The sequence below is a fragment of the Anopheles coustani genome, assembly GCF_943734705.1.
Source record: "Anopheles coustani chromosome X unlocalized genomic scaffold, idAnoCousDA_361_x.2 X_unloc_36, whole genome shotgun sequence".
NCBI classification, from domain to species: Eukaryota; Metazoa; Arthropoda; class Insecta; order Diptera; family Culicidae; genus Anopheles; species Anopheles coustani.
In genome coordinates this window covers 77,501-100,000 of record NW_026525144.1, presented here as the reverse complement: position 1 = coordinate 100,000, position 22,500 = coordinate 77,501, and the positions used below count along the sequence as shown (strand labels likewise).

Sequence of the window (22,500 nt, the reverse complement as noted above, 5' to 3'; positions counted from 1 at the left end):
ATGCGTTCAACTTATCAATGTTCATGTGTCCTGCAGTTCACATTATGACGCGCAGTTAGCTGCGGTCTTCATCGATCCATGAGCCGAGTGATCCACTGCCGAGGGTGACTAACTTGCGTAAGCCGCCGCTGTGCGCGTATACCCGTTCCCCGTAGGGAGGAGCAAGCCGCCGCTTAGAGACGAAGCATAAAGTGTCCTCATTCCACATAGGGCAAGCTGGATTAATCCATTTTACCCAGGACGGCCGAAGCGGCGTGGACCAGGGGAGAACTGAACCTTATACTTCACACCACAGTAAGTCTACGTGTCCTCTTCCACATAGGGCAAGCTAGAACTAACTATCTTACCCAGGACTGCCGAAGCAGCGTGGACCAGGGGAGGAACACACTTTTCATGGAAACGTAAGGCATCCATGACTGCCATAACGTAAGCCGCCGCTGTGCGCGTATACCCGTTCCCCGTAGGGAGGAGCAAGCCGCCGCTTAGAGACGAAGCATAAAGTGTCCTCATTCCACATAGGGCAAGCTGGATGAATCCATTTTACCCAGGACGGCCGAAGCGGCGTGGACCAGGGGAGAACTGAACTTTATACTTCACACCACAGTAAGTCTACGTGTCCTCTTCCACATAGGGCAAGCTAGAACTAACTATCTTACCCAGGACTGCCGAAGCAGCGTGGACCAGGGGAGGAACACACTTTTCATAGAAACGTAAGGCATCCATGACTGCCATAGTGCGTAAGCCGCCGCTGTGCGCGTAAACCCGTTCCCCGTAGGGAGGAGTCAAGCCGCCGCTTAGAGACGAAGTATTAAGTGTCCTCTTCCACATAGGGCAAGCTAGAATGAACTATCTTACCCAGGACCGCCGAAGCAGCGTGGACCAGGGGAGAACTGAACTTTATACTTCACACCACAGTATTGAGTAATGTGCCCTCTTCCACATAGGGCAAGCTGGAATGTTCCATTTTACCCAGGACGGCCGAAGCGGCGTGGACCAGTGGAGGACTACACAATCATGAGGTTTGATATCGACTTGTGTGTTTCAATAGGGTACCGATGGTATGTTTTGAACCGATTTGATTTAGCCATTCTGAAGTCATCACTTGGTTGAAGCGCTGAACTAGGGCGTGTCTATCGTTTACTTTGCATTGGGATATTATACGTTGCATGCTCTACTAGGTTAATGTCATAGGGTTGGCTATCGAGCATGCCCAAATGATGACTTGATTGTGTGCTTGCTTGAATTCTACACATTTCATACCATCGGTTAGTTGTCGAATCATTCCTCGATCATAACCTTCGTTCTTGGTTCATGTATGCTCTCTTCCACATAGGGCAAGCTAGAATTAACTATCTTACCCAGGACCGCCGAAGCAGCGTGGACCAGGGGAGAACTATACTTTGTCTTGTATGCCCTCTTCCACATAGGGCAAGCTAGAATGAACTATCTTACCCAGGACCGCCGGAGCAGCGTGGACCAGTGGAGGACTATACTTTGTTCATTACACCACAGTATTAAGTATGGTGTCCTCTTCCACATAGGGCAAGCTAGAATTAACTATCTTACCCAGGACCGCCGAAGCAGTGTGGACCAGGGGAGGACTATACTTTATACTTCACACACTAGCCAAATTGAAGTCATCACTTGGTTGAAGCACTGAACTAGGGCGAGTCTATCGTTTACTTTGCATTGGGATAATACGCTGCATGCTCTCTTAGGTTAATGTCATGTGATTGGCTATAGAGCATGCCCAAGTGATGACTTTGTTTCAAGCTCAACAGGTAGGGTATTGAGTCCTCTTCCACATAGGGCAAGCTAGAATTAACTATCTTACCCAGGACCGCCGGAGCAGCGTGGACCAGGGGAGAACTATACTTTGTCTTGTATGCCCTCTTCCACATAGGGCAAGCTAGAACTAACTATCTTACCCAGAACTGCAAAGCAGCGTGGACCAGTGGAGGACTATACTTTGTTCATTACACCACAGTATTAAGTATGGTGTCCTCTTCCACATAGGGCAAGCTAGAACTAACTATCTTACCCAGGACCGCCGAAGCAGTGTGGACCAGGGGAGGACTATACTTTATACTTCACACACTAGCCATACTGAAGTCATCACTTGGTTGAAGCGCTGAACTACGGCGGGGTAATCGTTTACAGGTTATAATCATATAGCTGCATGCTCATTAGTAGATAATGGAATATTGTATGGCAATATGAGCATGCCCAAGTGATGACTTTGTTTCAAGCTCAACAGGTAGGGTATTGAGTCCTCTTCCACATAGGGCAAGCTAGAATGAACTATCTTACCCAGGACCGCCGGAGCAGCGTGGACCAGTGGAGGACTCTATACTTTATACTTCACACCACAGTATTGAGTACGACTTGCATAAAGCCCCTAATGAGAACCACGAGGGCTCTCTCAATGTAGAACCACGAGGGCTCTAGTACCGATTCTCTCGGTACGGCTTGGTCCGTGTTCCTTTATGCTTGTACTCTTAGAAAGTCTCAACCCGGAGGTCTTGACTTTGATTGTCATAGTTGGACTACGACGGGGCATCCGACCATTGCTGATCGAACACCCCTGATTCACCATCTTTCGGGTAGGCGGTACGCGTACCTCCGGACGCGGAAGTCTCAACCCGGAGGTCTTGACTTTGATTGTCATAGTTGGACTACGACGGGGTATCCGACTCATCGAATACCCCAGAAGCACACCATCTTTCGGGTAGGCGGTACGCGTACCTCCGGACGCGGAAAGTCTCAACCCGGAGGTCTTGACTTTGGTTGTCATAGTTGGACTATGACGGGGCATCCGACCATTGCTGATCGAACACCCCTGTTACACCATCTTTCGGATAGGCGGTGCGCGACACCACCGACGCGGAAAGTCTCAACCCGGAGGTCTTGACTTTATATTGTTGGATAGTCCTCTTCCACTATAGGGCAAGCTGGAAATATTCCATTTTACCCAGGACTGCCGAGGCAGCGTGGACCAGGGGAGAACTTCACGGAATCTTCAGGCATCCATGATTGCCATAGTGCGTAAGCCGCCGCTGTGTGCGTCAACTCGTTCCCCGTGAGGAGGAGTCTAGCCGCCGCTAAAAGACGAAGCATTAAGTGTCCTCATTCCACTATAGGGCAAGCTAGAATGAACTATCTTACCCAGGACCGCCGAAGCAGCGTGGACCAGGCGAAGACTATACTTTATACTTCACACCACAGTATTGAGTACGACTTGCATAAAGCCCCTAATGAGAACCACGAGGGCTCTCTCAATGTAGAACCACGAGGGCTCTAGTACCGATTCTCTCGGTACGGCTTGGTCCGTGTTCCTTTATGCTTGTACTCGCGGAAAGTCTCAACCCGGAGGTCTTGACTTTGATTGTCATAGTTGGACTACGACGGGGTATCCGACCATTGCTGACCGAACACCCCTGATTCATCATCTTTCGGATAGGAGGTGCGCCCACCTCCGACGCGGAAGTCTCAACCCGGAGGTTCGGACTTAGAGTTTTTCCCATTTAAAAGTTTTTCTCTTAGCCATACTGAAGTCATCACTTGGTGAACGATTGAACTAGGGCGGGTTAATCGTTTATAGGTATCATGTGGTTTGCATGCTCTCTTAGGTTAAGGTCATGTGGTTGGCTATCGAGCATGCCCAAGTGATGACTTTGTTTCACGCTTGCTTGATTTCTTCAAGATTCCCTGTTATATAGTGTAATCATTCGAGAACAGGGAATCTTTGGTTTTGCTCAACAGGTATTGGATGTCAACTTGGTATCTAGATCGCATTAAGTCTCAACCCTTAGGTTCGGACTTGTATAGTGACATCTTGTTACGGTCTTGAGTCTCAACCCGCAGGTTCGGACTACTTAGTGTTTGATCGAATATAATATGGCAACTTGTGCCTAAGTCTCAACCCGCAGGTTCGGACTTCTGTTTATTTGGCCAATGTATGTATAAGGCAACTTGTGCCTAAGTCTCAACCCGCAGGTTCGGACTTGTGTATTTGTTCGAAGTCATGTATAAGGCAACGTGTGCCTAAGTCTCAACCCGCAGGTTCGGACTTGTTAGTGTTTCGTCAACTTTCATATGGCAACTTGTGCCTAAGTCTCAACCCGCAGGTTCGGACTTGTGTATTTGTTCGAAGTCATGTATAAGGCAACTTGTGCCTAAGTCTCAACCCGCAGGTTCGGACTTGTGTATTTGTTCGAAGTCATGTATAAGGCAACTTGTGCCTAAGTCTCAACCCGCAGGTTCGGACTTCATAGTGTTTCGTCAATGTTCATATGGCAACTTGTGCCGAAGTCTCAACCCGCAGGTTCGGACTTCTATAGTGTTTCGTCAATTATCATATGGCAACTTGTGCCGAAGTCTCAACCCGCAGGTTCGGACTTCTGGAAGGATCACTTGGCCACTAATGATCCTTCCGCAGGTTCACCTACGGAAACCTTGTTACGACTTTTACTTCCTCTAAATCATCAAGTTCGGTCAACTTCGATAAAGCAGACGCGGTTCACGAGGATCCAGCGAACGATCATCTCCAAAGACCTCACTAAATAATCCATCGGTAGTAGCGACGGGCGGTGTGTACAAAGGGCAGGGACGTATTCAACGCTGGCTGATGACCAGCACTTACTAGAAGTTCCGAGTTCATATGGACCATTGCAATCCATAATCCCTACTAAGTGAGTATTTGAGTGATTTCCCGTTCCTCTCGGAATAGGAGACACGCTGCTACCCACATTGTAGCACGCGTGTAGCCCAGAACATCTAAGGGCATCACGGACCTGTTATCGCTCGATCTCATTTTGCTAAACACAAATTGTCCTGCTAAGCAGCGTACCGTAAGTGCACTTGCGCACACGAACAGCGAAGGTGTCAGGTCATACTCCACCGAAAGGTCCTAACCCGTTCCAATCGGCATCGACGCATTAACGCTGACTGCGTTCTAGTTAGCATATGTGAGTCACGTTCGTTATCGGAATTAACCAGACAAATCAATCCACGAACTAAGAACGGCCATGCACCACTACCCTTAAATTTGAGAAAGAGCTATTAATCTGTCTCACCTCCATAAGTTCGGACCTGGTAAGTTTTCCCGTGTTGAGTCAAATTGAACCGCAAGCTCCATTTCATTGTGGTGCCCTTCCGTCAATTCCTTTAAGTTTCAACTTTGCAACCATACTTCCCCCGGAACCTGACTTTGGTTTCCCGGAAGCTACTGAGAGCACCTGGTTGTAGCGTCTCCCAATTGCTAGTTGGCATCGTTTACGGTTAGAACTAGGGCGGTATCTAATCGCCTTCGATCCTCTAACTTTCGTTCTTGATTAAAGAAAGCATCCTTGACAAATGCCTTCGCTTTAGTTAGTCTTACGACGGTCTACGAATTTCACCTCTCGCGCCGTAATACTAGTGTCCCCAACTACTTCTGTTAATCATTACCTCCGGTCTGAGTACAAACCAATGAAAGATTAGACCAAGGTCGTATTCCATTATTCCATGCAAGATTATTCTAGGGCGTTTGGGCACCCTGCTTTAAGCACTCTAATTTGTTCAAGGTAAACGTGAGCGGTCGAGCTCTATGTTACACTTGCACCCGTTGAAGGGCACACCATGACACAGACTTGGTGCCCTACCACACCATTGAGTCGCAACCAGATTCCGACTTGGCCCACCGACCACGGGTTGACCGGGTCGGCGGAGCCGGACTGTGTTGGACAAGTATCAACTTCGAACGTTTTAACCGCAACAATTTTAATATACGCTAGTGGAGCTGGAATTACCGCGGCTGCTGGCACCAGACTTGCCCTCCACTTGATCCTCGTAGAAGGATTTATGCTCTACTCATTCCAATTATGAAACATCATTAAAGAGTTTCATATTGTTATTTCTCGTCACTACCTCCCCGTCCCGGGATTGGGTAATTTACGCGCCTGCTGCCTTCCTTGGATGTGGTAGCCATTTCTCAGGCTCCCTCTCCGGAATCGAACCCTGATTCCCCGTTACCCGTTGCAACCATGGTAGTCCTCTATACTACCATCCATAGTTGATAGGGCAGATATTTGCGAGATCTGTCGTCGGTGCGAGACCATACGATCAGCATCATTATCCAGACTTCAACTCAATGACACGGAGAACCCGCGATTGGTTTGACTAATAAGTGCACCAGTTCCCGCGAGGGTCCTGGCATGTTGCATGTATTAGCTCTAGATTTTCCACAGTTATCCAAGTAGCTAGGTTGATGATCTCGTAAATTATAGCTGTTATACTGAGCCTTATGCGGTTTCACATTAAATCTGTTTGTACTTAGACATGCATGGCTTAACCTTTGAGACGAGCGTATATTACTGGTAGGATCAACCAGAATTCCGACTTTGCGTTCGAATGTTCATTGTCCCATTGCACCCGGAGGAGCAAACACCACGTTCTATATGTTGTCAAGTCCGGTAGCACACGGGAGGCGAGCCCCCGTGCGAACCTCATTGCCCTCGTATCACACACACACCCGATGCACCGGACAGGCACTTGAGCGGCATTCGACTCCGCTAAGCGCTCGTGCGCCCGATTGTGCATGCGCTGACGGGGCCTTCATACCCCTACCACAGCGACCTTATGCCAAACTTCCATGAATACTTAGGTGAGCTGACAAGGGCCTTCATTTCCCTACCATCAACTAAAGGACACGCTAGGCGCGTCCGATCATTGCAACTGCGGGGCTTTCATACCCCAATCACCACAGTACGCAATTCACCAGAGTTTAATCACAACCCCCCCGGACATGGCACACTATTAACTTGCAACAAAACTTAGTGTGTGCCGGGCACATCGGTTCCACAAAATCATTCCCGATGTACCCCAATTGGGGTTGCCAACGCATTCACGGTCCTCTGACACACCCAACCAAGCGTGGATACTACATACCTCAAACACCCAGTACACTAACAGACAAATCAATATATGGTTGCTTTCCCCCAGACATTTGCCAATCACTTGGCACCCGGACGGGAACTCGCTCCTGATTGCGCCAATGCCACCCATTTGCCAAGAGCGAGTTCTGTATGTAGATTTCATTTGGAAAGACAACCGTGTACTGGATATTCTATCCGACGATTACAGATGACGAGTACGAGACTCGACTACACTCACGGATAATACATTTTGGGTCGAGATTGCTTTCGGGGTTTTCGATTGGTCTTGCGCTTGTAAACGTATAACTTTGACTTGTGGTAACCTCGGTATGTTAGTCGATCACGTGGTTGTGAACTGGTAAGGGTGAGCAATCTGTTCACTTGCACTCTGGGTAGGAATAGGTGAGCGCTATAGGTTAAGATCATTGTATGGTTCCATCGTGATGACTTTCGCTAGATAGTAGGATGTTTGGATAGTTATAACGTTTTTGGCCATTTGTTCATAGTGTTCGGTTCATTGAGGAATTCGATTGGTCTTTGCTTCACACACGTGGTCGATCACTTGGATGTGAACTAGGGTGAGAATAAGGTGTTCACTAGTGCTCTTAGGTTTTGGATCAGTACTGAGCACTTGATTGGTTTCGCATAATATGTATCCATAGTGATGACTCTTTCCAGCTTAAGATTTCGTGACCGGTTTCGAATCCTTCCCACGTTCGCTTTTACTTGGTTAGGTTTTCGAGTGTAGATTTGAAAGCAATCTCATGTATGTATCCCATCTGATATAAGCCACTGACAGTTCATGTCACCTCGTTCAACTCTCGCTGGGTCACAGAAGTATGTTACTGCGCCCATTATCCCTACTCGGATAGGTTCGGTTCGTTCGTTTTATACTACGGTGAGTAAACTCAATTTGTGCATCGCATAGCCATGGAAAGCAAGCTTTCGCGGGCCTCTTCGACTGTTTTGATACGAGCTGTGCCCGTGATGCTTGTCATCCCAGGATACTAGACCCCTTTGGACGACCGCATGACCATCAGAAAGTAAATTCCACGTTCGATTTGGGGTGTGAACCCCGAACATAAAGTCTTTGTGTAGAACCACGAGGGCTCTATAGTACCGATTCTCTCGGTACGCTTGGTCCGTGTTCCTTTATGTTCGTACTCTTGTGTGTATAATATTCATGTTCGGTTTGGGATATTTGCTACTTTCACCAGGGTCCCGTTCTTCATACAAGTCTGCCTTGCTAATGTGGTAACTTTATAGTGTAGTTCTGACATCCCAATTTTGGGACTTAGCCGATTTTTCGTATATTTCCACATGACCCATAGGGTCCCTTTCTTCATACAAGCTTGCCTAGGGCGATCGGTCAAAACTTGTCTTACTATTCGATTGGTCTTCGCAGTTTCACCCTAGGCAATTCGCCTAGGTCTGTCTTCTTGAGGAGGCCAAAACCCGAAATAAGGAGGTCTGGCCGACCCTGAAACCTCCCCTGTCTTAACTACACTAACCCGATTTTTCAGGGTCCTCAGCGCCATACAACTTTGCCTAGGTCACTTATACTCTTGACTTAGGCCATCTGACTTGGTCCGTGTTTCTTCCTAGGGTTCACCTAGGTACTTTGCCTTGCTTGATGTGGTAACTTTATAGTGTAGTTCTGACATCCCAATTTTGGGACTTAGCCGATTTTTCGTATATTTCCACATGACCCATAGGGTCCCTTTCTTCATACAAGCTTGCCTAGGGCGATCGGTCAAAACTTGTCTTACTATTCGATTGGTCTTCGCAGTTTCACCCTAGGCAATTCGCCTAGGTCTGTCTTCTTGAGGAGGCCAAAACCCGAAATAAGGAGGTCTGGCCGACCCTGAAACCTCCCCTGTCTTAACTACACTAACCCGATTTTTCAGGGTCCTCAGCGCCATACAACTTTGCCTAGGTCACTTATACTCTTGACTTAGGCCATCTGACTTGGTCCGTGTTTCTTCCTAGGGTTCACCTAGGTACTTTGCCTTGCTTGATGTGGTAACTTTTTAGTGTAGTTCTGACATCCCAATTTTGGGACTTAGCCGATTTTTCATGAATTTCCATATGACCCTAAGGGTCCCTTTCTTCATACAAGCTTGCCTAGGGCGATCGGTCAAAACTTGTCTTACTATTCGATTGGTCTTCGCAGTTTCACCCTAGGCAATTCGCCTAGGTCTGTCTTCTTGAGGAGGCCAAAACCCGAAATAAGGAGGTCCAGCCGACCCTGAAACCTCCCCTGTCTGAACTACACTAACCCGATTTTTCAGGGTCCTCAGCGCCATACAACTTTGCCTAGGTCACTTGTACTCTTGACTTAGGCCATCTGACTTGGTCCGTGTTTCTTCCTAGGGTTCACCTAGGTACTTTGCCTTGCTTGATGTGGTAACTTTTTAGTGTAGTTCAGACATCCCAATTTTGGGACTTAGCCGATTTTTCATGTATTTCCATATGACCCATAGGGTCCCTTTCATCATACAAGCTTGCCTAGGGCGATCGGTCAAAACTTGTCTTACTATTCGATTGGTCTTCGCACTTTCACCCTAGGCACTTTGCCTAGGTCTGTCTTCTTGAGGAGGCCAAAACCCGAAATAAGGAGGTTCAGCCGACCCAGAAACCTCCCCTGTCTGAACTACACTAACCCGATTTTTCAGGGTCCTCAGCGCCATACAACTTTGCCTAGGTCACTTGTACTCTTGACTTAGGCCATCTGACTTGGTCCGTGTTTCTTCCTAGGGTTCACCTAGGTACTTTGCCTTGCTTGATGTGGTAACTTTTTAGTGTAGTTCAGACATCCCAATTTTGGGACTTAGCCGATTTTTCATGTATTTCCATATGACCCATAGGGTCCCTTTCTTCATACAAGCTTGCCTAGGGCGATCGGTCAAAACTTGTCTTACTATTCGATTGGTCTTCGCACTTTCACCCTAGGCAGTTTGCCTAGGTCTGTCTTCTTGAGGAGGCCAAAACCCGAAATAAGGAGGTTCAGCCGACCCAGAAACCTCCCCTGTCTGAACTACACTAACCCGATTTTTCAGGGTCCTCAGCGCCATACAACTTTGCCTAGGTCACTTGTACTCTTGACTTAGGCCATCTGACTTGGTCCGTGTTTCTTCCTAGGGTTCACCTAGGTACTTTGCCTTGCTTGCTGTGGTAACTTTTTAGTGTAGTTCAGACATCCCAATTTTGGGACTTAGCCGATTTTTCATGTATTTCCATATGACCCATAGGGTCCCTTTCTTCATACAAGCTTGCCTAGGGCGATCGGTCAAAACTTGTCTTACTATTCGATTGGTCTTCGCACTTTCACCCTAGGCAGTTTGCCTAGGTGTAGCTTCTTGAGGAGGTCAAAACCCAAAATAAGGAGGTTCAGCCGACCCAAAAACCTCCCCTGTCTAAACTACACTAACCAGATTTTTCAGGGTCCTCAGCGCCATACAACTTTGCCTAGGTCACTTGTACTCTTGACTTAGGCCATCTGACTTGGTCCGTGTTTCTTCCTAGGGTTCACCTAGGTACTTTGCCTTGCTTGATGTGGTAACTTTTTAGTGTAGTTCAGACATCCCAATTTTGGGACTTAGCCGATTTTTCATGTATTTCCATATGACCCATAGGGTCCCTTTCTTCATACAAGCTTGCCTAGGGCGATCGGTCAAAACTTGTCTTACTATTCGATTGGTCTTCGCACTTTCACCCTAGGCAGTTGCCTAGGTCTGTCTTCTTGAGGAGGCCAAAACCCGAAATAAGGAGGTTCAGCCGACCCAGAAACCTCCCCTGTCTGAACTACACTAACCCGATTTTTCAGGGTCCTCAGCGCCATACAACTTTGCCTAGGTCACTTGTACTCTTGACTTAGGCCATCTGACTTGGTCCGTGTTTCTTCCTAGGGTTCACCTAGGTACTTTGCCTTGCTTGCTGTGGTAACTTTTTAGTGTAGTTCAGACATCCCAATTTTGGGACTTAGCCGATTTTTCATGTATTTCCATATGACCCATAGGGTCCCTTTCTTCATACAAGCTTGCCTAGGGCGATCGGTCAAAACTTGTCTTACTATTCGATTGGTCTTCGCACTTTCACCCTAGGCAGTTTGCCTAGGTGTAGCTTCTTGAGGAGGTCAAAACCCAAAATAAGGAGGTTCAGCCGACCCAAAAACCTCCCCTGTCTAAACTACACTAACCAGATTTTTCAGGGTCCTCACCGTCATACAACTTTGCCTAGGTCACTTGTTCTCTTGACTTAGGCCATCTGACTTGGTCCGTGTTTCTTGCTAGGGTTCACCTAGGTAGTTTGCCTTGCTTGATGTGGTAACTTTTTAGTGTAATTCTGACATCCCAATTTTGGGACTTAGCCGATTTTTCATGTATTTCCATATGACCCTTAGGGTCCCTTTCTTCATACAAGCTTGCCTAGGGCGATCGGTCAAAACTTGTCTTACTATTCGATTGGTCTTCGCACTTTCACCCTAGGCAGTTTGCCTAGGTGTAGCTTCTTGATGAGGCCAAAACCCAAAATAAGGGGGTTCGGCCGACCCAAAAACCTACCCTGTCTAAACTACACTAACCAGATTTTTCAGGGTCCTCAGCGCCATACAACTTTGCCTAGGTCACTTGTTCTATTGACTTAGGCCATCTGACTTGGTCCGTGTTTCTTCCTAGGGTTCACCTAGGTACTTTGCCTTGCTTGGTGTGGTAACTTTTTAGTGTAGTTCTGACATCCTCATTTTGGGACTTAGCCGATTTTTCGTAAAATACCATATGACCCATATGGGTCCTTTCATTCATATAAGTTTGCCTTGCTTGGTATGGTAACATTTGAGTGTAGTTCTGACATCATCATTTTGGGACTTAGCCGATTTTTCGTAAAATACCATATGACCCATCAGGGTCCTTTGCTTCATATAAGTTTGCCTTGCTTGGTGTGGTAACATTTGAGTGTAGTTCTGACATCCCCATTTTGGGACTTAGCCGATTTTTCGTAAAATACCATATGACCCATCAGGGTCCTTGCCTTCATATAAGTTTGCCTTGCTTGGTGTGGTAACATTTGAGTGTAGTTCTGACATCCCCATTTTGGGACTTAGCCGATTTTTCGTAAAATAACATTTGACCCATCAGGGTCTTTTGCTTCATATAAGTTTGCCTTGCTTGGTGTGGTAACACATGAGTGTAGTTCTGACATCCTCATTTTGGGACTTAGCCGATTTTTCGATCAATACCATATGACCCATCAGGGTCCTTTCCTTCATATAAGTTTGCCTTGCTTGGTGTGGTAACATTTGAGTGTAGTTCTGACATCCCCATTTTGGGACTTAGCCGATTTTTCGATCAATACCATATGACCCATCAGGGTCCTTTCCTTCATATAAGTTTGCCTTGCTTGGTGTGGTAACATTTGAGTGTAGTTCTGACATCCCCATTTTGGGACTTAGCCGATTTTTCGATCAATACCATATGACCCATCAGGGTCCTTTGCTTCATATAAGTTTGCCTTGCTTGGTGTGGTAACATTTTAGTGTAGTTCTGACATCCTCATTTTGGGACTTAGCCGATTTTTCGTAAAATACCATATGACCCATATGGGTCCTTTCATTCATATAAGTTTGCCTTGCTTGGTATGGTAACATTTGAGTGTAGTTCTGACATCCTCATTTTGGGACTTAGCCGATTTTTCGTAAAATACCATATGACCCATCAGGGTCCTTGCCTTCATATAAGTTTGCCTTGCTTGGTGTGGTAACTTTTTAGTGTAGTTCTGACATCCCCATTTTGGGACTTAGCCGATTTTTCGTAAAATACCATATGACCCATCAGGGTCCTTTGCTTCATATAAGTTTGCCTTGCTTGGTATGGTAACATTTGAGTGTAGTTCTGACATCATCATTTTGGGACTTAGCCGATTTTTCGTAAAATACCATATGACCCATATGGGTCCTTTGCTTCATATAAGTTTGCCTTGCTTGGTGTGGTAACTTTTTAGTGTAGTTCTGACATCCCCATTTTGGGACTTAGCCGATTTTTCGTAAAATACCATATGACCCATCAGGGTCCTTGCCTTCATATAAGTTTGCCTTGCTTGGTGTGGTAACATTTGAGTGTAGTTCTGACATCCCCATTTTGGGACTTAGCCGATTTTTCGTAAAATAACATTTGACCCATCAGGGTCTTTTGCTTCATATAAGTTTGCCTTGCTTGGTGTGGTAACACATGAGTGTAGTTCTGACATCCTCATTTTGGGACTTAGCCGATTTTTCGATCAATACCATATGACCCATCAGGGTCCTTTCCTTCATATAAGTTTGCCTTGCTTGGTGTGGTAACATTTGAGTGTAGTTCTGACATCCCCATTTTGGGACTTAGCCGATTTTTCGATCAATACCATATGACCCATCAGGGTCCTTTCCTTCATATAAGTTTGCCTTGCTTGGTGTGGTAACATTTGAGTGTAGTTCTGACATCCCCATTTTGGGACTTAGCCGATTTTTCAATCAATACCATATGACCCATCAGGGTCCTTTGCTTCATATAAGTTTGCCTTGCTTGGTGTGGTAACATTTGAGTGTAGTTCTGACATCCTCATTTTGGGACTTAGCCGATTTTTCGTAAAATACCATATGACCCATATGGGTCCTTTCATTCATATAAGTTTGCCTTGCTTGGTATGGTAACATTTGAGTGTAGTTCTGACATCATCATTTTGGGACTTAGCCGATTTTTCGTAAAATACCATATGACCCATCAGGGTCCTTGCCTTCATATAAGTTTGCCTTGCTTGGTGTGGTAACTTTTTAGTGTAGTTCTGACATCCCCATTTTGGGACTTAGCCGATTTTTCGTAAAATACCATATGACCCATCAGGGTCCTTTGCTTCATATAAGTTTGCCTTGCTTGGTATGGTAACATTTGAGTGTAGTTCTGACATCATCATTTTGGGACTTAGCCGATTTTTCGTAAAATACCATATGACCCATATGGGTCCTTTGCTTCATATAAGTTTGCCTTGCTTGGTGTGGTAACTTTTTAGTGTAGTTCTGACATCCCCATTTTGGGACTTAGCCGATTTTTCGTAAAATACCATATGACCCATCAGGGTCCTTGCCTTCATATAAGTTTGCCTTGCTTGGTGTGGTAACATTTGAGTGTAGTTCTGACATCCCCATTTTGGGACTTAGCCGATTTTTCGATCAATACCATATGACCCATCAGGGTCCTTTGCTTCATATAAGTTTGCCTTGCTTGGTGTGGTAACATTTGAGTGTAGTTCTGACATCATCATTTTGGGACTTAGCCGATTTTTCGTAAAATACCATATGACCCATATGGGTCCTTTGCTTCATATAAGTTTGCCTTGCTTGGTGTGGTAACTTTTTAGTGTAGTTCTGACATCCCCATTTTGGGACTTAGCCGATTTTTCGTAAAATACCATATGACCCATCAGGGTCCTTTGCTTCATATAAGTTTGCCTTGCTTGGTGTGGTAACATTTGAGTGTAGTTCTGACATCCCCATTTTGGGACTTAGCCGATTTTTCGTAAAATACCATATGACCCATCAGGGTCCTTGCCTTCATATAAGTTTGCCTTGCTTGGTGTGGTAACATTTGAGTGTAGTTCTGACATCCCCATTTTGGGACTTAGCCGATTTTTCGATCAATACCATATGACCCATCAGGGTCCTTTGCTTCATATAAGTTTGCCTTGCTTGGTGTGGTAACATTTGAGTGTAGTTCTGACATCATCATTTTGGGACTTAGCCGATTTTTCGTAAAATACCATATGACCCATCAGGGTCCTTGCCTTCATATAAGTTTGCCTTGCTTGGTGTGGTAACACATGAGTGTAGTTCTGACATCCCCATTTTGGGACTTAGCCGATTTTTCGTAAAATACCATATGACCCATCAGGGTCCTTTCCTTCATATAAGTTTGCCTTGCTTGATGTGGTAACATTTGAGTGTAGTTCAGACATCCCCATTTTGGGACTTAGCCGATTTTTCGATCCATACCATATGACCCATCAGGGTCCTTGCCTTCATATAAGTTTGCCTTGCTTGGTGTGGTAACATTTTAGTGTAGTTCTGACATCACCATTTTGGGACTTAGCCGATTTTTCGTAAAATACCATATGACCCATCAGGGTCCTTGCCTTCATATAAGTTTGCCTTGCTTGGTGTGGTAACATTTTAGTGTAGTTCTGACATCACCATTTTGGGACTTAGCCGATTTTTCGTAAAATACCATATGACCCATCAGGGTCCTTTGCTTCATATAAGTTTGCCTTGCTTGGTGTGGTAACACATGAGTGTAGTTCTGACATCCCCATTTTGGGACTTAGCCGATTTTTCGACCAATACCATATGACCCATCAGGGTCCTTTGCTTCATATAAGTTTGCCTTGCTTGGTGTGGTAACATTTGAGTGTAGTTCTGACATCCCCATTTTGGGACTTAGCCGATTTTTCGATCCATCCTATATGACCCATCAGGGTCCTTTTTCTTCATATAAGTTTCCCAAGACTTAGTGCTTTTTACCTTTGGACACCAATATCACCCTTACGGGTTTCTTTGATCTTCTCACTTTGTATTGACCAAATGTAGGTCTTGCCATGCCAAACATATAATTGTTCTACACCAAGTCTCTATCTCGTACCGCCAGCTCGGTACATTCGATCAACCTGCCCTTAAGGCACCCGGGACTTAGCCATTTTTTCACATTTTTCATGATTTTGAGGCAACTTTTCTCGACTTTGTCACCTTATATCACCAAGATCCTTTCCCTTTAGCGCTTCACTCTGTTCGTATGATATTTAGCGCTGACTATCACCTTTCTATCGCTGACCTCAACTTCTTATTCGGTGCCATAGAGCCAGAGATATTTGGTGTATGCTGTTATAAGGGAAGTTTGTCACTTTTTCAAAGGCCCACTTTGGGACGCCCATATCTCACCTTCACGTATCTTCGATCTTCTTGTCGTCTATGGACGAAACTTAGGTCTTGTATTGGCCAACTTATAAATGTTCTACGGCCAAGCCGTATCTCTTACCGCCAGCCCGGTATTCATGGACTTAGTCGGATTTTCGCCTCTCGTGGTAACAATTTCTGACTTTGACTCACAATAACACCCGAACGGTCACATGCTAGCGCTTTGCTTGGTAGGAATTATAGTTAGCGCTACCTTTTCTCTTTCCATCGATACCTTGTTCGTTCCATTCCATGCCATACAGCCGAAGTTATGATGTTTCCCGTTTTCCATATCATGTGGAGCTTATGCTCTGGGAAAACCATCTAACACCTGTACCACCCTTTTGGGTACCACCGATCTCGTCACTATGTTCGGGCCAAATATAGGTTATAACATGCCCAACATATAATTGTTCTACACCAAGTCTCTATCTCTTACCGCCTGCTCGGTATTTTACTCGTAAGTCCAAATTTCACAACTTGTACTTTTTGGCCCAATGTACTCGAGTTTCAATTTTGGTAACATTTTTCGACTTTGACACTTAATAACTTCCAAATCATGCTAGTTAGCGCTTTGCTTTCTTCTAGTCGTATCTAGCGCTGGGTGTTACCTTTCCAAAACATATCCTAGCTTAACAATCCATGCCATACAGCCGGAGCTATACGGTGCACAAGTCAAATCCATTTTAGCCATGTTTCATTTTTGCCAATTTTTGACCACTCGTATCACCCTTCCAGAGTGGTCCGATCTTCTCGCTGTCTATGGACGACTTTTAGGTCTCGTAGAGGCAAACTTATAAGTATTCTACGTCAACCCGCTATCTCTTACCGCCTGCTCGGTATTCTTGGTCTTGTGTGATTTTTGGCCATTTTGGTATTATTTTTCGACTTTGTCGCTTAATAACTCAGTTTTACTCAACACTTAGCGCTTCGGTTGTTTGGGATTACAGTTAGCGCTCGGTTCGACCTTTCCAACACTGATCTAAGCTTGTCGATCCGTTCCATACAGCCTGAGTTATTCGCGATACCGTGTTTAAACCCATTTCTCAAGTCTCGTTTTGGTCCAACTTTGAACCAGCCATATCACCCTGATGGGTACCTCCGATCTTCTCGCTCTATATTGGCCAAAGTTAGGTCTTGTGGTAACGTACTTATGATTGTTCTACGCCGTGTTCGTAGCTCTTATCGTTCGCCCGCTATTTTCGATCATAAGGTGAATTTTCGCCTCTAAACCACCATTTTTCACCTTTGCCCTCTAATATGACCGACTTGCTCAACACCTAGCGCTTCGCTTGGTAGGACACATAGCTAGCGCTCGTCAAGACCTTTCCAACGCATATCCAAGCTTTCCGATCCGAGCCATACAGCCTGAGCTATAGGCGATACCGTTTTTCCCATTTTCTTGGTCACATGCACTTTAGGGTACCCCTTTTTGCCTTTGACCCTTAATACCTCCTCCGGGTCACTAGTAGGCGCTCAGCTTGGTAGGAAACATAGCTAGAGCAGGCCTTCACCTTTCCAAAACTGCCTCAAGTGTACCGATCCGACATCTAGAACCAAAGTTATGGTCATTCCTATCATGCTCTACTTTCATGGTCAACCTCCACCAAGCACACCTAGGTTGGACCAACTTTCACCAACTCATCTCGAACCCCAAATTTGCTTCGACCTACTAGGTTTCCCTAGTAAAGTGGTCAAAACATCCATTACAACACGACTGGTCTTTCTGGTGGTCGACCTAGGCGACTTTGTTCGACGACCACCACCCCATGGAACTAAAAGACGTCCCTTGATACGGACCACCGATACATTTTCGGGCCTGTCTAAACTACACTCATCGAAATTTTTTTGGGTCCCCACCGTCATACAAGTTTGCCTAGGTCAAGTTTTTCTTCCGGATCGGCCGCGGACCTCACTTTTCATTATCTAGGGAGGCCATAGGGCCCCAAAAGGGGTTTTTTAAAATTTTCGACACTTTCGACTTTGGTCGGATTTTTTCCGATTTTGGTCCGACCTAGGGACTTGGTGGTCCAAGGAGCCTCGGGACCAAACTTTTTTCTCAGGGGTCCCTACCTCCATACAACTTTGCCTAGGTAAATTTTTTGTTCCAAATCGACCGCGGATTTCACTTTTCAATATCTGGGGCTCGTGTAGAGTCCGAATATGAGGTTTTCTCATTTTTCGACATTTTCGACTTTTTTCGACTTTTTTCGGGTTTTTCGACCTAGGGGTCCGCCGAACAAATTTTGGGTCAAAAATTTTTATTGAACTAGTCGAAAGTACGCAAAAAGATAAGACTTTTTGCCGAAGACACCATGCCCCGGAACCGCCTCCTTCCCCTTCAAAATTGGGGACAAACGTGATTTTTGAAACTTTTCCTTAGGGAGCCCAAGACTTAGAAAATTTTCAAATTCTCGATTTTTCGACTGCGAGCTAGCGCTTTGCGGTCTTCGGCAATGTTGTAGATCTCGACGAGATAAGACTTTTTGGTCAAGGGACATTTTGCCCTCCGACCCCTCCTTCCCCCCGCAAATCACCACCCAAAGTGCAATTTTTGCATTTTCACCTCTTTGCACGCACTGTTTGGCCCAAATGGCCACTTTCTATGGGTCTGAGCGCTTTGCGGTCTTCGGCAAACTTTTAGAGCGTACCAAGCCCTAATTATAATTGTTCTACACCACCTTCGTACCTCTTCATCCCTGGCCGCTATTCGCGTACCAAGGTAATTTTTGTTCATTTTGTCAACATTTTTCATCTTTGACTGCTTATATCGGCCTTGCCATGAACCGATAGCGCTTCGCTGTGTTCTAACGTAAGTTAGTACTGCTCAATACCTTTCCAAATCATGTCTTAGATTGTCATTTGCTTGCATACAGCCGGAGCTATGAGCGATACCGTAAAAAGTACCGAAACTTGGAAAAATCCTTTGATCGCCCATATCCCCCCTTTGGGGGCCAGATATCGAAAAAAGTTCTGATTCAAAAAGTTGCGCATTAACGTGTTCTAGTTATGCCTAGAACATTTCACTTCGCTAGCTGGCCTGCAACTTAGCCGTAATTGGGATTTTAGGGTGTTCTTGGAGGGCCCATTTCCTGCGACTTGGTATCTTTTGGGCCCAATGTTTCTCTAATATCTCCACGAGTTTTCCAGATAGCCTTTTCAAACTTTCAGGGTGCCTAGAACACCTCAAGACCTTTCCAACGCTATGCCGTTTGCCTCGCTCGGACATCTACAGCCAAAGTTATTCGAGGTACACGGTACCTTACCCTGTTTTCTCAGTACTTGGTCGAAAATTTCGATCAGCCATATGACCAACTTGGACAACCCTGAGCGGGTTGGCCCCATATAACTAAACTTTCGTCTCGTGGAGGCAAACTTATAAATATTCCACGTCAACTCGCTATCTCGTACCGCCTTGACGGTATACTTGGTCCAAGGGCCATTTCCAGCGACTTGGTCGCAATTTCGCTCTAAGTTTCGCTAATACCTTCGTCCGTGGACATGGTGATTTTTTGTTCGTATTTTTCCTTGATAGTCCCACTCAAGACTATTCCATACCAGAGCCAAGCGTCCCGCTAAGTGCCATACAGCCTGAGCAGTAATTCATGAAAGGTACCTCTACCAGTTTTTGCCATACTTGGGTACAAACTTTGGATCGCCCATATCTCCACTTTGGAGGCCAGCTAGCACCTTGGCCTCATATACTTTTTTGTTGGTCATACCATGCACCAAATATAATTGTTCTACGCCAACTTGCTATCTCTTCTCCAACTTGCCGTTATTCTTGGTCCAAGTCCCATTTCATTCGTTTTTGGACCCATTTTGCTATATGTTTCACTAATAGCTTCGGCCATGGACAAGCTGATTTTCTATTTGTATTTTTGCTTGATAGTCCCACTCAAGACCATTCCAAATCACATCGCAACTTGTCGCTCGGTGGCAAACTGACCGAGTTATAATTCATGAAAGGTACCTCTTCTTGGTACACCACATGGTCGGCCCAAACCATAAACCAACCAAACGACCGACTTGGAGCACCCTGACCGGGTTGGCCCCATATAATAAAAGTTGCGTCTCTACACGCCCAACTTATGAATATTCTACGCCAAGTCGCTATCTCTTACCGGTAAGCCGGTATTTACCTTCCAAGGGTGATTTTGGTCAAGCGCCATTTCCTGCGACTTGGTCCCCGAATTGGACCATCATCACCTAATATCTCCGTGGTCTTTCAACTCAGCCTCATGAAACTTTCAGGGTAGATAGGTCTCCCCAAGACCTTTCCAACGGTGAGCCGTTTGCCTCGCTCGGCCATCTACAGCCGAAGTTATTAATGGTACTTGGTACCTTACCCTGTTTTTTCCATACTTGTTCGTACTTGGGTACAAACTTTGGATCGCCCATATCTCCACTTTGGAGGCCAGCCAGCACCTTGGCCCCATATACTTTTTTGTTGGTGATACCATGCACCAAATATAATTGTTCTACGCAAGCTTGCTATCTCTTCTCCAACTTGCGGTTATTTTTGACTCAAGTCCCATTTCCATAGTTTTTGGTACCAATTTGCTCTATGTTTCGCTAATAGCTTCGCCCAAGGACTTTGTGATTTTTTGTTCGCATTTTTCCTAAATAGTCCCACTCAAGACTATTCCAAATCACACCTTAGCTTGTCGCTCAGTGCCATACAGCCAGAGTTTTAATTCATGAAAGGTACATCACCTTGGTACACCACGTGGTCGGTCCAAACCATCAACCAACCATATGACCGACTTCGAGTCGAGCTAGCGGCTAGGCTCAATATAATGAAATGCGTGTCTTGATGCGGGCTACTGACGGTCTGAACAATGTAGCTCGCTAGCTCGTCTCTAAACTTGTGTTTTGGTCGAATATTGGGTGTTCATGTACCACTTCGGGTAACATGGACTTTGGTGCAACTTTACCACTTGTGCACTTAATAACTTCCCGGTCATTCAAGTCTTTGCCTTCATACTTTCAGGGTAGTTAGGTCTCGTCGAGACCTTTCCATACATATGCCAAACTCATCGATCGGACATCTATAGCCCGAGTTATTCGCGGTACACCGTACCTTACCCTGTTTTTTCCTCAATTGGGTACAAACCTTGGAACACCCATATCGCCCCTTTAGAGACTAGCTGGCACGTTGGCCTCATATAATGATAAGTGCACCTCAACTAGGGCTACTGACGGTCAGAACATTTCAACTTGCTAGCTCGGGCCCACACTTGTGTTTTTCTCGAATATATGGTTCAAGTGTGCCACTTTGGGCACTTTTGGACATTTTGTCCCCACACAACTTTCTTGCCTTGGTAGATAGGGTCTTGTGATCTTGGGCAAAAAGATGCACCAAGATAAAGTCTAACTTTCGTTCTTGTACCGCAAAGCGCTATCTCAAACACCCGAGGAGATAGAAAGTGATTATGTTCGGTATATCGGTCTTCCATGGCCTACTATGGTAAACCCCTGCAGGTATGCAACCGAAGGTGCTTGGTACATGTATTTGGTGCAATATCGGTGCAAAGTAGGTGTTTCCTTGATCGGGCTATAACTTTCTTGGTTGATGTTGGATTGCTTTGCGGTCTTCGGGGGATAGTTAGGGAACATGTTGGCCAACATTTCCTTATTCCTCAGCCTGGCCGTACCTCTTACCGTCTAGGCGGTATACATGCTCTAAGTTGGAACTTGTGTTCCTTTGGGTAACTTCTCTGACTTTGACGCTTAATAACTTTCGTTCATATGCAGTCTAAGCTCTGCAACTCTCAGGAAAGCTAGTACTACTCATTTCCTTTCCATATCAGTCTTTGGCTTGTCGATCCGATGTCTACAGCCTTACTTATTCACGTTCCCTGTGAAGGTAGGTTTTTGCCCATTTTCCAGTTCATGTGGTAACATTCCCAGACTTTGCCGGCTTTCTCTTCATGTGGTAACTTGCTTGCTCATGTGGTAACTTGATAGTGTATTTCCGACAGAACCAATCTCGGACTTAGCCGATTTTTCTCTTCATATTATATGGATCCATCACTAGGCCATCTTGCTTGCTCATGTGGTAACTTGGAAGTGTATTTCTGACAGACCCAATCTGGGACTTAGCCGATTTTTCTCTTCATATCATATGGATCCATCACTAGGCCATCTTGCTTGCTTGTGTGGTAACTTGATAGTGTATGTCTGACAGACCCAATCTGGGACTTAGCCGATTTTTCTCTTCATATCATATGGATCCATCACTAGGCCATCTTGCTTGCTTGTGTGGTAACTTGGAAGTGTATTTCTGACAGACCCAATCTGGGACTTAGCCGATTTTTCTCTTCATATTATATGGATCCTGGACTTAGCCGATTTTTCTCTTCATATCATATGGATCCATCACTAGGCCATCTTGCTTGCTTGTGTGGTAACTTGGAAGTGTATTTCTGACAGACCCAATCTGGGACTTAGCCGATTTTTCTCTTCATATCATATGGATCCATCACTAGGCCATCTTGCTTGCTTGTGTGGTAACTTGGAAGTGTATTTCTGACAGACCCAATCTGGGACTTAGCCGATTTTTCTCTTCATATTATATGGATCCTGGACTTAGCCGATTTTTCTCTTCAT

General features: G+C 45.4%; 1 non-coding gene across 1 annotated transcript in view; it reads right to left on the bottom strand.

Annotated features, from left to right (window-relative positions):
* LOC131270509 (5.8S ribosomal RNA) overlaps positions 1 to 107 on the bottom strand; it is a 155-nt gene extending 48 nt beyond the window's left edge. The window contains exon 1 of the ribosomal RNA XR_009179572.1: positions 1 to 107. This exon is cut by the window's left edge and continues 48 nt beyond it. This is a non-coding gene — a ribosomal RNA (5.8S ribosomal RNA).
* Between the last annotated feature and the right edge of the window lie 22,393 nt (positions 108 to 22,500).